Here is a 15,362-nt window from a genome sequence, read left to right as displayed (position 1 = left end):
CAAACATGGCTTACGTTTGAATTTCCCTTCTCTTGTCATCTTTGAGTGAGCTGTCAGATGCCTTCACTTGTTTCTCACAGATGGGGAAGCTGAAACACAAAGACGCTGAAAATCAGCTTTCAGATAGGCAGTACCGCTGAGACGCGGACCCATCCAAACACCTTGGACATTTTTCATCACTTTATTATCTTAAAAGGCCAAGATTTTGTGTCACTTGAGCAGATGGGCTTGAAAGCCCTGGTTTGTACCTTGGTATTTTTCTTTCTGGCTTTGTTTGTTAAGGGTTTTTAGGCTGGAGGCACTTTTGTCATCTCCTGGGAGGCGGTGCATGTGGCTTTCTGTTTTCCATGGAAACCAGAGCGGGAAATAGTTAACAGAAAGCTCCTCAGCTCTGCAATGAGGGAGAGTGGGTTAAGAGGTTTTGGGGTAAAAGAATTAAATCAGAGCGTGGTTCTCGGAAGCAGGCAAGGACAGTGTTCCCTTCCTGGGTCAATCGGTTTCATGGAATCGCCAGAGCCTCACGCTGGTGCTGAGGCCCTCACGGATCTGCCTCACACTCGCACTCAGCCTGGAAATTCTTGCCCGAGGAGCTCTCACCGACTCTGGGCGATGATTTGGTCTAAAGCTTGCAAAAGCACCCCTGTGTCTGGAGATCTCAAGGCAAGAAACCTCTGTGCCTCCCTGTTTTAAAAGGGAGGAATCGCAGGAGTCTTTGGAGCCCAGGCCACCCCCATTTAAGCTGAGATTCCTGCAAAACCAGGGGCTTTCCTTGCTGTCGCTTTCAGCTTGTCACTGATCCGCCCGGCAGTGCTGGATGGGGCTGAAAAGCAGCAGAGAGGCCACCAGCCTGTGCTGCAGCCAGAAAGATGCCACTTGTAAACCAACATAGTACTGCTTCAGAGCAGATAAGTGTCCACTTGTGATGTTTGCTGGGAAACATTTTCATACGTGTGGACCTTCCCCCTCTTGAGCCTCGGTTTCTCCTTTGCTATGAAATGGGATAGCTCTCTCTGGACTATCGTGTGACTTTACTGATGCTGATAAAATGTAAATGCTCGTAATGTGTTAATGGAGCTTTGTTACTGGTTAAGCTTTCTCCTTGTGTATGCAGACTGTGGAGAAAAATCTCTCTGCGGTATTCCCTTGGTGTTTTTTCATAGCTAGTCACATCCCCTCAGCTCGACAGCTTTTCCTTGGGGAATGACCATTGTCTGCTTTTTCCCTGGCAGGAATGAAGGGCTGCAATTTCACAGCAGAGCAAAGCACTCAAATCCACACAAACACCCAGAGATTAGTACCTTCCCCCACCTGGAGTCCCAAACAACTTGCAGAGTCTTTGCACGCTGTTTCCAAAAAACAATTGTGCTTGGCAAGAGCCTGAGCATGAAACAACACAGGGCGTAGTTTTAAGTCTTTTTTTCTCCGTCCTTTTGTCCCCCTATTCAAGGTCTTTCCCTCTGTGATTTATGGATTTGGAGACCATCTTTAATTACCTCCCTCGAACAGCTGCCTGGAGCAATGCTCACCAGGACTTAGACAGATGCAGTGTGCAGCCCTCCTGGGTTTTGCATAGCAACATGCTGTGAGGAATGGCCATTAATACACAGTGCGAAGGGCAGAGTTTCCTGTTGCCATGCTATTCAGGGTATGAATGTGTTGAGACCTGCTTGTGCATGCACACAGGCTCCATCGAGCACACGTGCTTGTGCACGTTTTCGCTCTGCTCTGTAGCCAGTGCACTGGAGTCACCATTACAAGGGGCATGTTAGATGCACAATTTTCTGGCAAGGGAAATAGCTCTGGATGGGATGCCTAAAGGCATTTTCAGTGCTGGGAAATAAAGGCTCACTTATTTCCTTTAAAATTGGTGCTCAAAGATGAATAGCAATGATGAAACCCTGTCACGGTGCAGACAGGTCTGCAGACACAATGCAGTTCACGCCTGGGACTGTTTGGCAATCACCCTCAGTCCAGTTTGGGTCTGGGCACTCAGCTCCCCACCTTAAGCTGCTTTGTAAGCTGCCATCTTGATTATCTTGCAATCAAAGGAGGGATTGCCATGCCTCTGTGTGAAACCAAGGAGGACATATCCAGCTAGCTCAGGCTCCGAGGCAGTGGACCAGCATGTACCAGTTATCTGCTCAGTCCACACCGAAGCATGAGCCTCCATAGCTTCACACTAATAGCAGCACTTGAATCCTTGCAAGGAGGATTAAAGCTCCTGTATGTTTACACACACTTTAACCTCTTGCTGAAGTGTTGGGAGAGCCTATGTCTGCATCACCACACTGATGCTGAAAGTGCTGACTTGTGTGAGCCTTTTCTTCCCCGTTTACTGTCAGGATCCTCTTCTGCTTGTGTGCATGGGGGCATGCAAAACTGGAGCTATTTCCATCAAATCCTATTTCAGCTCCCTTAAATCGCTTCTTACACAAAAAGCTTGCAACAGCTTCCCCTTGGAAGCACTGAGGTTGTTGTCAAAGCCTCAGGAAACCCCTTTGATGTGGGACGGATAACTGGGAAGGATGGTAATGAGGTGCTGGGAGAACTTCAATCAGTAGTGAGGGAGAGACAGCAGCATTTCTGGTGCTGACAGAGCAGCACGATGCAAGGACTGTTGTGCTGTCAGCTCTACAATGACAACCCAGAAGCGTAAGAAATGGCTGATTAAAAGCTTACAGTTGCCCCTGGCTTTAGTGCTTTAGGGACCTGGCTGTGACTGAATTTCTGGACAAGTAAATTTAAGGAAATACTTTTTTGGTCAGCAACTGAGGGAACAAACATGCATTCAGTTTGCAGGCCGTGTTCTTATGTGCACCTTTCCTCCCTTCTCCCTGCCTGCAGCCTGTTGAAACTGGACATTCTTTGGGGCAGGAACTCTCCTCCTCTTCTTGCATGGCTCAGAATAGAATGGGATTTCACTCTTGGGTGGAGTGTATTGATATCAGGGTTATAAATACAATGCTAGTGACAGAACTCTCTGGTAAAATGGCTTTGTGCCTGAGCTCATTAAGGAAGGTCTTTAAGTTAAAGAAGTAATGAACTACATCATGATGCAGATAAAGATGGTTTTCAGGTCCTACTTATTAACACTGAGCTTTACCTCCCTTGTGCTCCCAACCACAGGGCACCTCTGTGGCTGTTACCTCAAGGACTTACATAGCAATGCTGGATTAGGGATGTAGTCTGGTCTATTCTGCAGCTGGAGACAAGCAGGGGCACTGCAGCTCAAGAACCGATCCATTACTTGCTTCCTGATATTTAACCTGACCTTTCCCATCTTTCATCTCTCCCATAAATGCTCCTGCTGCAATTGGTTTCTGGGGCCACTGGGTACAGTAAAGTATCCTGCCATTAGCAGTCTGGAGGCAACATGACCTAGCTGGAATGGCACGAGCTTGTCATAGGAATTCTGTTAGCTATGTGATGGTGGATGGTTTGCTTACTGTCTCCTAGCATCTGTCTAGACAAAAAACTTTGCCTGATAGTGCTACCTTCTGCAGAGCTGCCATAAGGAGAGAAACATGCTAAATACATTCCCCAAGCCAAAGGCTTCTTTGGCATAGCTCTGCTGTAACAGCAGGACCACAGCTCAGCATCCTATGCTGAATAAGGCAGAAAGACAGAGCTGAGTTTTGATCTGGGTTAAGCCTTCAGTGTCTGGCTCCAAATCAGAAATCAGAGTTTATTTGTTTAGTTTTCCTACCCAGAGCACTGCTGGCTCAAAAGGACTGTCAGGAATGGTGCCTGCTGCAAGTGCAGGCACTAGGGAGAGTAACAAAGACAGTGTGTTTGTGTGGCTGGGGCTGCTACTCAATAAATCAAGAAGAGACTCTGGCTTCTCATCAGAAAGTACCATTTTACCCTTTTATGCTTTTTTAATGAAACCATTTCTTCCTGAAAGGGAAGAGAATTGCCTTTCTCCTAAGTGGGCATTTTCATGAAAAAATAATCTCCAAGTTTTCATTACATCCTTGAACAAGAACTCCAAAGTAAAATCTGCTGCTTTCCTCCCTGCAAAAGAGGAAAAAGAGGAAGGAAAAAGAGAGAAAACCTGAATTCTAAACACATGTTTTTGTGAACTAAGAGGCAATCTGTAAAAGCTCCCTCCTCTCTGAGATGCTGGGAATTAAGCTGACATTTCCATAAGTCCTCATAAACCCCAGGGGATTATTTTTGGTGGGTCTCAGCTATAGAAAGCCCAGTGAGATGAGTGGGAGCAGTGTGCTCACAGGTGGGCTTTGTTACCCTTACCAGGCACCCAGAAGGTTCTCTGAAGCTCTTGATTGTTCTGAGTGTTGGGCTTGAAAAGGAAGGTGTGCAGGGAGTTGGATTTGCTCCATTGTGTTTCCCTGAAATGAAAAGTATGAGTTGAATTCGGCTTTGCTTTGGGAAGAAAGTAGTTCTGGTTTTGTTGGAGTGCTGGGGTTGATGTACATGGCCTTCTCCTTGACTTCTCCACTTGCTGTGTGGTTATAAAGGTGAGTTTAGCACTGCCTTCCTCCTTGAGGACTAAGAGCAACAGCATGGCAGAGAAAGGAGATAAGGAAAAGTGGAAGGAATTTGCATGTTGCCCTTATAGTGGTATGCAAAAGGAAAGATGGCTCTTTTCTGAGTGTCTTAAACTTCTGAATGATTCATTTGAGCTGTGATGGTGCCCTTCTTGGAGTGGGATTTGTCTGTGCCCTGTGCTTTGGTGTGGATAGCCAGTACGTTATGCACTTTAGAGAAGTTGCTTGCTGTGTTTTAGAGTCTGGTTGTGCTACCTGTTGTTAGTGTGAATGATGCTTGCATTAGCACCAGGCAATGATCAGGTGCATGTTGTGTCTTTGTTAAAAGATGCTTTTTGCTTTGCTAAGTGATTCTTATTCCTTGCACTGAAACATGTAGGAGTCTAAAACAATTACATTTGGCTCTGTGCCTGTGGTTGCTGCTAACAGCACTGACTTGCTGGTCCCAAGACCCCTTTTGCTCTACCTTTCCTTTAAATAGTCTGTATATTCTCTGGACTATGCCTTGCTTACAGCATGCAGCAATAACATAAGCTGTATCTAATCCTGATTTTGTGTTCCAAAGCATTTCATGTGAGTGGCTGATATCACTGCCACTATATAAATGAGGGAGAAACAAGCACAGAGCAGACAGGTAACATGATGAAAGTTTCAAAACAAGTCTGTAAAGGAACTTAGTCTGAGACCTTTCCATGAGTCTTTTGCCTCCTCTGCTCTTCCTCAGCTGCTGCCCTGAGCTGTGATAGGCCAAAACAAGGAGGAAAGATAATGACTCCTGCTTCACGATGTATAGCAAACAAGTAGGCATGTCTGGATGCAAGCTGGAAGCTGGTGGATGTTGTGGGTTGCCTGAGAGATGCGATTGATTTTTGGCTGAGGCTGTGTTAGGGAATCCTGATGTACTTTCTGGATGGGCTAGGCAATATTTTCTGTGTCTCCACAGTGAGGGTTTTACAGAAGCCTCGTTCTGCTGAATGTAGCTGACTTATAAATGAATAATCCCTGCTGCTGGGACTGCTGTGGAGCAAGATGGCTTTCCTGAATGTATGTGTAAATAATTCATGCTATTCAATTAGTTGTGTTCCCTGTGCACAGCTCGTTTACCTGCTGTGACTACAAATATTCCTCTATATGGTTAGAGTAGGTGTCAGAATACGCCGAGCATGAGAGGTTCATGTCTCTCAGAAAGAGCCTTTACCCCTTGTTAAATGGATCAGAAACCCTTTTGACAGAGACTATGAGGAAAGTCTGGTTTGTTCAACATGACACTCTGCTTCAGCAGGAATATTCCTGCAAAACTTTCAGCTTGGGTCTTTAGATCAGAGGAAGATTCAGGTTGTGGCCTGGTAAATCCCTGCTCCAGGTCTTTTTCAAGTTCCCCATCTTTCCTCTTAGAGCTTTCCTGGAATGATTTCAGTGGTCTGTGCCTCAGTTTCCCTATTTGTAAACCAGGAACAACAGCGATTTTCCCCTACTTCTCCGGGTTTTCCAATTTACTGTTTTTATTTAACCCCCCTATGTGTTTCTTTGGAAAGCAGCTACCACCAGTAAGTACTAAATAGTCCTTTTCAGTCTCAGGTTTGAGTCAGCTACACAGGCATCGGCCATTCTGTGCTGCAGGGAGAAGAGCGTGCTGGCAACACCAGTCCTCCACGGGCAGTAAAAGAAGGATACAAAGGAAAATAGGGGGGAAGAGTCCAAAGCCATTTTTCAGGGTTCCATCATCTTTTCGGCACTGATGTTTTGAAGAGCTTTGCTGATGCTGGATTGTATTAGCAAATAGACCACTCTAGTAATGCTTTTGCTGGGCTAATGTTGTCAATTCTCTTTTGCTTTCCCTCAGCCTTGTTGCTGCTCTTGTCTGCATGTGATCATCCAGAGGAAGACTAAGGGAAATCCAGGGAAGACTGCTGGGATGGCATCCATCTTCTGTCTATGTACCAGCAACTCGATCATCCGGGGGTAAGTAATATTTGTATGCTTTTAGACACCATACATAACCCGTAAAATTGTTTTATTTCCAAGTTACCATTACATAATACCTAAAAGCAACTTAAAAATTGTGGTTCAGCTTTGTATCTAGATACAGATGAGACATCTGAAGCATGTTTTTCTGTAGAAAATACCTGTGTTTATATCAGACGCAGATCTACCTGGAAAAGATGTTGTTCCTTATGCTCCTGCTGAAGTCTGTTTAGAAGAGATCCCAAGCAAGGATGGCGCTTGTCTAACTAACAAGTATTACTAGTTTGGGACCATTTTATTCACTGGGAAGGCTTCTGAAGAAACATACCAGCATATTGGGAATCTGATGGGAGATGCAAAGGGCTTTGCTAATGTGGAATTGAAGCAAGAAAGTGGTCATATAGTTGCATGAGCTGAAGAAAGTGAGATGGATGCTTAGTAAGTTTGGAATAGCTTTGAATCCTTACGAAGGAAGTTTCATTGCTCTCTTTGGTTAAAAGATGTGTTTCTGTTAGCCTGGGAAATGCATTTCTAAATACTAGCCGCTAACATTATGATTTTAAGCATGGCCCCTATCTCTGTTCCCTTCCCTAGCAGTTCATCTGTTTGTTCCGGTCAAGCTTTGTACTCAGATTTACAAGTGGTGTCCAGAAATGCCCGGTCTGTCTTGCAGTGATTTCTCTCTAAACTGGAAATGCAGAGGAGTGGCCACTGCAGGTTGTAAGGGTTGCATTAGTAAGACTGTCCTGGTCAGTTGGAGGCTGAGTTGGGAGGAGGCAAATGGATGGAGTGATTACTCATGAGCTTATATTATCTCCTGTTAAAGATGTTGCAGACAAGCTGAGGAATGGTTTTCTGATGGCAGATTGTTGTGTTGCTTTGGGTTTGATGCTGTACTTTTTTGAGGCTTCCTCTAGCTATAGTTCTAGCAGTTTGTGTCATGCTGTTTCCATGGAACACATGGTATAATGAAACATGAAGGATTATGCTCTTCCTTAACCCATTTAAATGACTTAATTAACATTGGATTTTACTGAGCATGTCGGGATTGGAGACACACCATGAGGGAGAAATATAATCTAATAGGAAGGAATATACCTTTCTGGAGTAGTCAAGCTGTGAGATTAAAAACAAATGTGGTTAGAACAGACAAATGAATGGATGCACTGGGGAAGGAAATTAGCACTTTCTTATTCTTCCCCACCCTCCAAAACAAAAAAAGTACTTAAAAAAACCTTAAAATTCCTCCCACTACTTGAAATTTGATGGCAATATTCGAATGCCATAATCAGTTTTGTGAAGATTTAAAGGAAGAACCAAATGGAAGGTGATGGAAAAGGATGGATGATGCGATGTGGCAGTGTGGAGGGGGGGAGTCAGCTGGGGTTGAGGTGTCTGTAACCCTAAAATACACTGATAGAATGCACGACCGTATCCTGTGGGCTGTGGGAGTTCCCAGAGCGTTTGCCTTGAAATGGAAGCAATTTAATCTTTAGGAGTAATAATGAAAGAGCAAACTGTAAATGAGACTTTCTGGCAGAGCGACGGGGCCGCAGTCCCGGGGGGAGACGCACGTGCTCGCATGACAAATGGGGTCATTAAAGTAAAGAGTGTAAATTGAGTTTTGGCAGTGGGTAGGAGCCCTTATTATGATGGAAGGCATTAATATGGGAAGGAAAAAAGTGGGTGGAAGAATTGACTGGTGAGGAGCTGATCTGGGGCAGAGAAGCAGGGTAATCCTGAAGCTGTTCCAGCTATCTACTTCATTGCAAGGCAATGAGCCCATTTATTTTTGCAGAGACTTAAGCCGGCCACGTTTTAGAAGTGTATTAAAGATGATCAAGTGTCACCTCATTAACTAGCATCCAGGATGCTGCTTAACTTCAATCTGAGCTGTTCTTTACCCATTTCGTTGCTCTGAGGCTTTGCATTTGCAGCACAGTGGTGTTTTGCATACGGATTCTCCTTGTTTTGGTAAGAGTTTCTTATTAGGGGTGTTTAAAATCTCAGCATGTGATGTCCTCTCAATAGTCTTTCAGTGTGGGAAGTGTAAAACAGTATTAAAGGCTAAGGTAGCCAGTTCCCACTGACCATTTAGGGAGCTCTGGACCTCTAAATTTTATCTTCCCTTGTGCTCTGTTGCATGGTGGTGACAGACAACGCCATTATCTTGCTCTGAACAAGAGATTCTAGCAGATAGTTGTCACAGTCCCCCACATCTGTGATGGAACTTAACTTGTGTAAAGGCATCTCGCAAGGTGTTACTAACTGCATGGAAGTTCTTGTGTTAGTGTTAATGCACTGCATCTGTATTTCCAGTTCTCTGACGTTCAGTTTCTGCGCTCATCCTAATATGAAGATTACTTGTGAAATGCAGTTTAGATTTGCCTAGATCACCTTTGTGATCCCAAAGTCTGTGCTAGGGTCAGGTTATTCTGCATGCTCCTCAGACATGTAGGGGAGGTATGAGAGCCGCTTGGGCTGTGTGTGAACGCGCTGCGGATGCTTTCAGTGCAAGCCATGTGTAGGTGAGGACCAGAACCAGCTTTCTGTCCTGGCACCTCGGGTGTGGGAGCAGCGGCTGGATGTCTGCACTGTATGAGCCATGATGGAGGACACGGGACCGCTTCACGGCGCGGCACTAAGCAGATGGAGCTTTAAGAGGCAAAGCGAGGGCAGATTGCCATGTCGGAGGCACCGTTGCGGAGCTCTGTGTGTGCAGGTGATTCCCAGCAGCACCTTTCTGCCCTGGCTGTGAGAGCAGGGGCCGGACGTTGGCGGTCTGTGACCCGTGCTCCAGGATGCCAGAGAGCGGGTACCAGAGGCAGTCCCCGTGGCTTGCAGGCAAAGGAGGACGGGATGGGGAGTCGAGGGGCGCTGCCTGCTCTGTACCGCATAAGTGAGCGTGTGTTTCCATCTGGTGGCCACAAGCGGTACTGCAGAAGCTGGGCATCACTCGCGCATCGTGAGCTCCGGAACGCGTTTTAGGTGGCAAAGCGAGGAGGGATTGCCATGTTAGTGGCAACGTTGCGGAGCTCACCCTGTGTAGGTGATGCCCAGCACTAGATTTCTGTTCTAGATCCTCTGCTGTGGGAGCAGGGCCTGAATGTGCACATTCTGTGAGCCTTGCACCCAGACCCCTGAGAGCAGGAGCTACAGCGGCAGTGCGCGGATGGAGTTTTAGGTAGCAAAGCGAGGGGAGATTGCCATGTTTGTGGCACCTTTGTGGAGCTCCCCATGTGTGCGTGAATCCCAGCAGCAGCTTTCTGTCCTGGCTCCTAGGGATGTGGGAGTAGAGGCTGGACCTTTGCACTCTGGGAGCTGTGCTGCTGAACCACGAGAGTGGGCACCAGGGAGGCAGTAGGCAGATGGAGTTTTTGGTGGCAAAGCAAGGGTGGATTGCCCTGCTGGTGGCACCATTGCTTAGCGCACCCTGTGTAGCTGATGCTCGGTGCCATCTTTCTGTTCTGGCAACTAAAGTGCGGTAGCAGGGGCTGGACATTTGCACTGGTAGAAAGAAAACCAGCTCACGAGTGTGCAGATTTGCTGAGGCAATGTATTACAGCCATGACGGGCTACAGAAGATGATGGTTGTAGAAAAAAGAACAACTCAAGACAGATGAACTGGAACAGGGGGTAAGAATAGACACTTTTGGGGGTAAGATCCTCCTTCACTGACTGCTTAGTGCTTTCATTTTACTGGTGAGCCAGGCTGTGAGTGTTTCTTTACCTTGAGAAGCCGCTGACATGTACGCCCAACTCTAAATAGTTTCCTTCTTTATTAGAAATAACCACTGGCACAAGCTGCCTTGGGAAGTGATGGATTCTCCATCTCTTGAAGTCTTTAAATCAAGACCGGATGCCTTTTTGGAAGAGATGTATAGCCAAACAGGAATTATTGGGCTTACTGTAGGAATAAGGGGATGGACTCATATGGCCTGCGTTAGACAGGAAGTCAGCCTGGATAATCTATGGTCCTTTCTGGCTCTAAGATCTATGGAAGTTCAGATCTGCAGCCAAAGTATGGGACTTTTCATGTGTCTTTAAAACAAAATCACCCTGCAGTATGGGAAAGCCTCTGAACTGCTTGGAAAGCTACCAGTACCCATGGATTTATTTTCACTGATACCTGAAGCAGTGCCATTTCCCAGTGAATTATCTTTTCTCTAGACTTCAGATGGGGTGAAGAGCTCAGAGGGACATATGGGGATCTGGGGGGCAGGCAGAACACTATAGGATTTGGGTTGCACTCCTGTTAGGGGAGGTAACTGTGGGAGGGACTGTGTACCACACAGAGATGCCAGCATGAAGATTCTCTGGCATGGTTGGTCCAGGCTGCTAAGTTTGACTGCCCAGCTCTGCTGCTATGGGATAACCATGTGGAGAGTGAAAGAGAGGCTGGTGAAGAGTTTTGCCATTGCCCCAAGTATCGACTTGGGGTCCTTCTCATTGGCTTGCCATGAAGCAGCCACCCCCCTCGAGGTGCCCAGGAGGAAAATGAGAGACACGGCTGTTGCAGTAAATTCATAAGCAAACCAATGTGTCAGTGATCGGAAAAAGGAGGGTTGACAGCCAGGTCTGGAGTTCAGGGATGAGTCAATGCAAGTTGGGTTTCCCTGTGCATGCTGGCTGGTGTCTGCAGCGTGCACTTGGGCATGTCGCCACATGGGGAGGCTCTGTCTCGCCTGCTGGGACCCCTTCCCTGTGGCTTCTGTTGCCCCACACCTGCCTCTTTAGCCCGAGGGTGGTTGTGGTGGTTTGAGCTGGAAAGAGACTGAGCTTGTTTCATGCTACCTGCCAAAACCTCTCCAAACTGTCGCAGCTCTTGGCTCCATGGAGTGGTTGGGCACTCAAGCCATGATTGCGAATGCATCCTCTCCACCATCCATCCCTTTCCCAGTCCTTCAGCATGTGAGGGTGATTCTCCTTCGCCCTCTCACCCCAATTAAACTCATCTCACGTCAGTCACAGCAGTAGTGCAAACTCCCTGGCCATGCAAGCAGAGCAGCCAAATGGAGTGAAGCTTGGAGAATATAGTTTTGGCTCCATCTCCTCTTTTCGTCGCTCGGGAGATGGAATGTGGAAAGCAAGCCAGAAGAACCAGTAGTGAATGAATCCAGTGGGTGCAAAATGAAGATGAAAAGCACGATCTGGATGTGTTAACAGTGACGTTGTGATCCAGATCTTACAAAGGTGAACCAAAAAGAACAGAGACCAAAGTCAACTTTATGAGGTTATAACCCTCGTGCAGGTTTTCCCACTGATCTAAGAAGAGGAGAGTGTGTTGCCTGCGACTTTTGCCTCCCTAAAAGAGAAAAGGGGACAGGAAGGGAGGTTTCCTGAAGCTATGAGCCTGTCTGCACCTTCCACTTCTTATGACCTCGGGCTGGAGGAAGACGGGTTTGCGCTACGCTTCACTGGGACTCTCATCTCTAACCCTGCTCTGCGTGTTCGCTGGCTCCAGCCCAGGGCTTGCAGTGCCGGCCGGATGGCACCAGGTGGCTCCCAACCATACTTTTCAGGCCACGGGGACCTTGTTTCCACCCTTGTAGCGTGAAACCCATTCCAGAAACGCAAGGAAGCGGAGAGCGGCACTTCAGAGAAAAGCAAGAAGTAAAGCACAAGCATTTAGTCCTGCAGAAAGAAAAACAAACCTTAAAACTGACGAGAGGTGCCGGGAAAAGTGTGCAAATCTTCAGCTGCTGCTCTTGCTGCAGCTCAGATGCTTTTTGCACATAGCATTAACCCTTCTAAGTGAAGTCAACAGCTTAGAAACTGTCTTCAAGAGTCCACATTCACCTTAACCTTAGAAACAAACATACCCAGCAAATGCCTCTACGTTTGCTCCTCTTCTTAATTTAAGTGAAAACATTATGATGTTGCTACCCAAACACTAGTAGATGAGAACCTGCAAGTGGCATTGTCTTGCTGCTGATAGTAAAGGGAAATGAAATGGGTGAAACTGTTTGCTTTCCTTACCCAAGCATAAAGAAAGAAAACTAGTGAGTGTGTTATGATGTGGGCAGGGACCAGCTGCTTGCCCTGCATGTCAGTTAATCCTCATATACCATGGCATATTCCTTGGCACTGCCATTTTTGGAGCCAAGTCACTTGCCCTCTCACTATAGCTCAGCTCCCAACCGTTTTGAAAGCAAAATCACTCCTTTCCTATGGTGGGGGTGACAGCACTTCCCTCCTCTACAGATGTGCAGCACAGATGAGCACCCTGAAGACCGTGAGCTTCTCCAGATGCTGCGATGAGGGCAACCAGAGGCAGAAATAACCCAGGAAAGCAGGATAACGCCCCATCTGCATGCTCCAGATTGATCCCCGTGAGCACAAACAGCACCACAACACAGTGATTTCTGCCAAAGCAAGGGTTTCCTTGTATACAGTAACTCTTCTTGGTTTTATCAGAGGACCGTGAACCCTTTTGTTTGTCCCCCAAAGAGCTCCTGGGGTCTGGGGGAACCCTGGCTTAGGATTGCCTTCAGGAGGCGTGCTTGTGCTTTCTTAGGTGCTCACTGCCCTAGACAGAAGAGGCAAAGCAGAGATGCAATCCCTTCTCTTTATAGCAAACCCTCTCTTCTCTGCAGGAGATGCGGCTTTCTGGGAAGGTGCTGCCCACCACCACCACCAGTTTAAATAGAACAAGTGCTTTTAATGGTGAACTACAAAGGTTTGGGGTTTTGAAGAAGCAAAACCTACTTCTGGGATGCCGGAATTGGAGCAAACTGTGGCCTTCAGGGTTATAAATAATTTGTAGAATCACAGAACGGTTTGGGTTGGAAGGGAGCTTAAAGATCACCCAGTTCCAACCCCCTGCCACAGGGGGGAAAAGATAATGTGGAGAAAGATAAAGTCTCAGCTCCAAATCCCCTTATTTCTTCTCCCGGGACTGCATCCCCTCTTTGCATCCCCTTCTCCAGCTTGGGAACCATCTCCATCAGCACTTGCTCCCTGTTCAAGCCTTTCAAACCTGTGATATTTCTAAGCAGGATCACCTTAAAAGCACCCAGATAAAGCTGGGGAGAGGCAGGGAAGACACACAGCTGCTTGTTGAGACTCTCCTTTTGACGAAAGCCAGCGGGGCTTTCACCAGTAAGGCAGGAGTGAAAGCAGGGCCTCAGCATTCGGCTCCTCGTTATTAAATTGCTTGTAATTCTAGGCAATGTCCCAGGGCCTGCCGAAAGGGCTGTGTTCATCATACAACAAAATAATAGCCATCATCATGAATAAAGTCTAATGGGGAAACACAGAAGCCAGAGCGCAGGTAAATGACAGGGGCAGAGAATCCTTTTAACATCTACAGGATGAACTCTTCATGCTTCCCTCGGAGCTGAATGCACTTCAAGTATTTTCCAATCGTCTACACATTGTTGGCTTACAACTTGCATTGCATCCCTTCACTAACACGGTAGCTGCGATTTCAAGGGCTGTGGTGCTCAGAGCAACCATGGGTTCACTGTCCCCCAATAGCCAGATCCCACTGTGCTCCCTGGTTGCCCTCTCCTTTCCTATCAGCCCCATCCCTGAGCTCATCTGGTCTCTGTGCAAGCGTGGCCAGAGAAGATGGAGAGGATTTGCAGTCACTGGGGCTGGGAGAAAAGGGGGAGCGGGGTGCTTAAAATAAACCCGATCCACACACGAGTGTTATTGCAGCCGTGCTGGGTAAGGCCAGGGCTGTGTCCTCTGGAGAGGAGTGCTGGCCGCCAGCAAAACTCCTCCTAACAACAATTAATGGCATCTAATTACTCTTTCTTTTGTCTTTTATTTAGCAACGGGGCTCAGCCCAGGAAGTCCTGGTTTCCACTGTTGGAGTGTTTTGACTCTGGGACTGCAAACGGCCTCATTTCTTGGACAAACACATCTATGAAAGTCCCCAAGCTCTTGCTGGTCATCTCCTATGTACTCCCAAGGGCTCTGGGTGCCATGAGGAGATACCCTGAACCATCAGCATCCCCTCTGCTGTATTGCGTCTCATCATGGATGGAAACATTTCCCTCCTTCCCTTCCTTTTCCTTAATGTTCCCTCAAGGCCTGTCTGTCCCAGGGAAGAAAGCCACCAGCTCAGAAGTGTGTGATGAAATGGTTGCATTAAGCCAAACCAATGGCCCCACTACTGACTCATACTGGGAGCCAGAAGTAAAGGGCCAAATCCTTCCCCGTATCCTCTCTGAGTGCCAACAGCCACAGCACTGGGATTTCCTGACCCAGAAGTGGTGTCTTTAGTAGTCCTCAATGGATTTTTCTTCCTTCAGTTTCTTGAGCTGGTTCTTGACCCTGTGTCAGCCTTCATCTTTTCTGGAAGCTTCTGATAGCATCTCCTGCAGTGGACAAATGGGCTCAAAGGTGAGATGCAGCAGGACTCGGCTTCTTCCACTAGAGCAGGTTGCTCCAAGCCCCTGTGTCCAACCTGGCCTTGAGCACTGCCAGGGATGGGGCAGCCACAGCTGCTCTGGGCACCCTGTGCCAGCGCCTCAGCGCCCTCACAGGGAAGAGCTTCTGCCTAAGAGCTCAGCTCAGTCTCCCCTCTGGCAGGTTAAAGCCGTTTAAAATGGACTTACTTCATTGCTTGGAAAGCATGAAAATGGGGCAAAACTCTCCCCTTGAGCTGAGGGCAGGGGAGTGATCCCTTTTGTGCCACAAAGGGAGAGCCAGGGCAGGGCAGGAGCCACACGTGCAGGCAGGAAGAGGCAGCTAAAATAAGCAGATGGGTGGAAAAGGGAGGAGAGAGTATTATGGAGATAACAGAAAGGTTAGAGAGGAAAGTCAGAGGAAGTAAGAAGAAAACACCCTGAATGTCATGGAAAGGTGAAGAGGAGCCTCACGACCAGCACAGAGCACTGAGATTAGCAAAGCCGTGTCGTGACGGATAAGGCTGCG

General features: G+C 47.3%; 1 long non-coding RNA gene across 1 annotated transcript; it reads left to right on the top strand.

The window, feature by feature from the left end:
- Nucleotides 1–4,329: 4,329 nt before the first annotated feature.
- LOC136023105 (uncharacterized) lies at nt 4,330–14,668 on the top strand. The gene is made up of 3 exons (XR_010616468.1): nt 4,330–4,481; nt 6,355–6,473; nt 14,255–14,668. It is a non-coding gene; the product is annotated as an uncharacterized LOC136023105 (long non-coding RNA).
- The last annotated feature ends 694 nt before the right edge of the window (nt 14,669–15,362 follow it).

Source organism: Lathamus discolor, chromosome 17, assembly GCF_037157495.1.
Source record: "Lathamus discolor isolate bLatDis1 chromosome 17, bLatDis1.hap1, whole genome shotgun sequence".
Lineage (NCBI taxonomy): Eukaryota > Metazoa > Chordata > Aves > Psittaciformes > Psittacidae > Lathamus > Lathamus discolor.
Note: the sequence above shows the minus strand (reverse complement) of the source record. Positions and strands in the feature narration are given on the sequence as shown.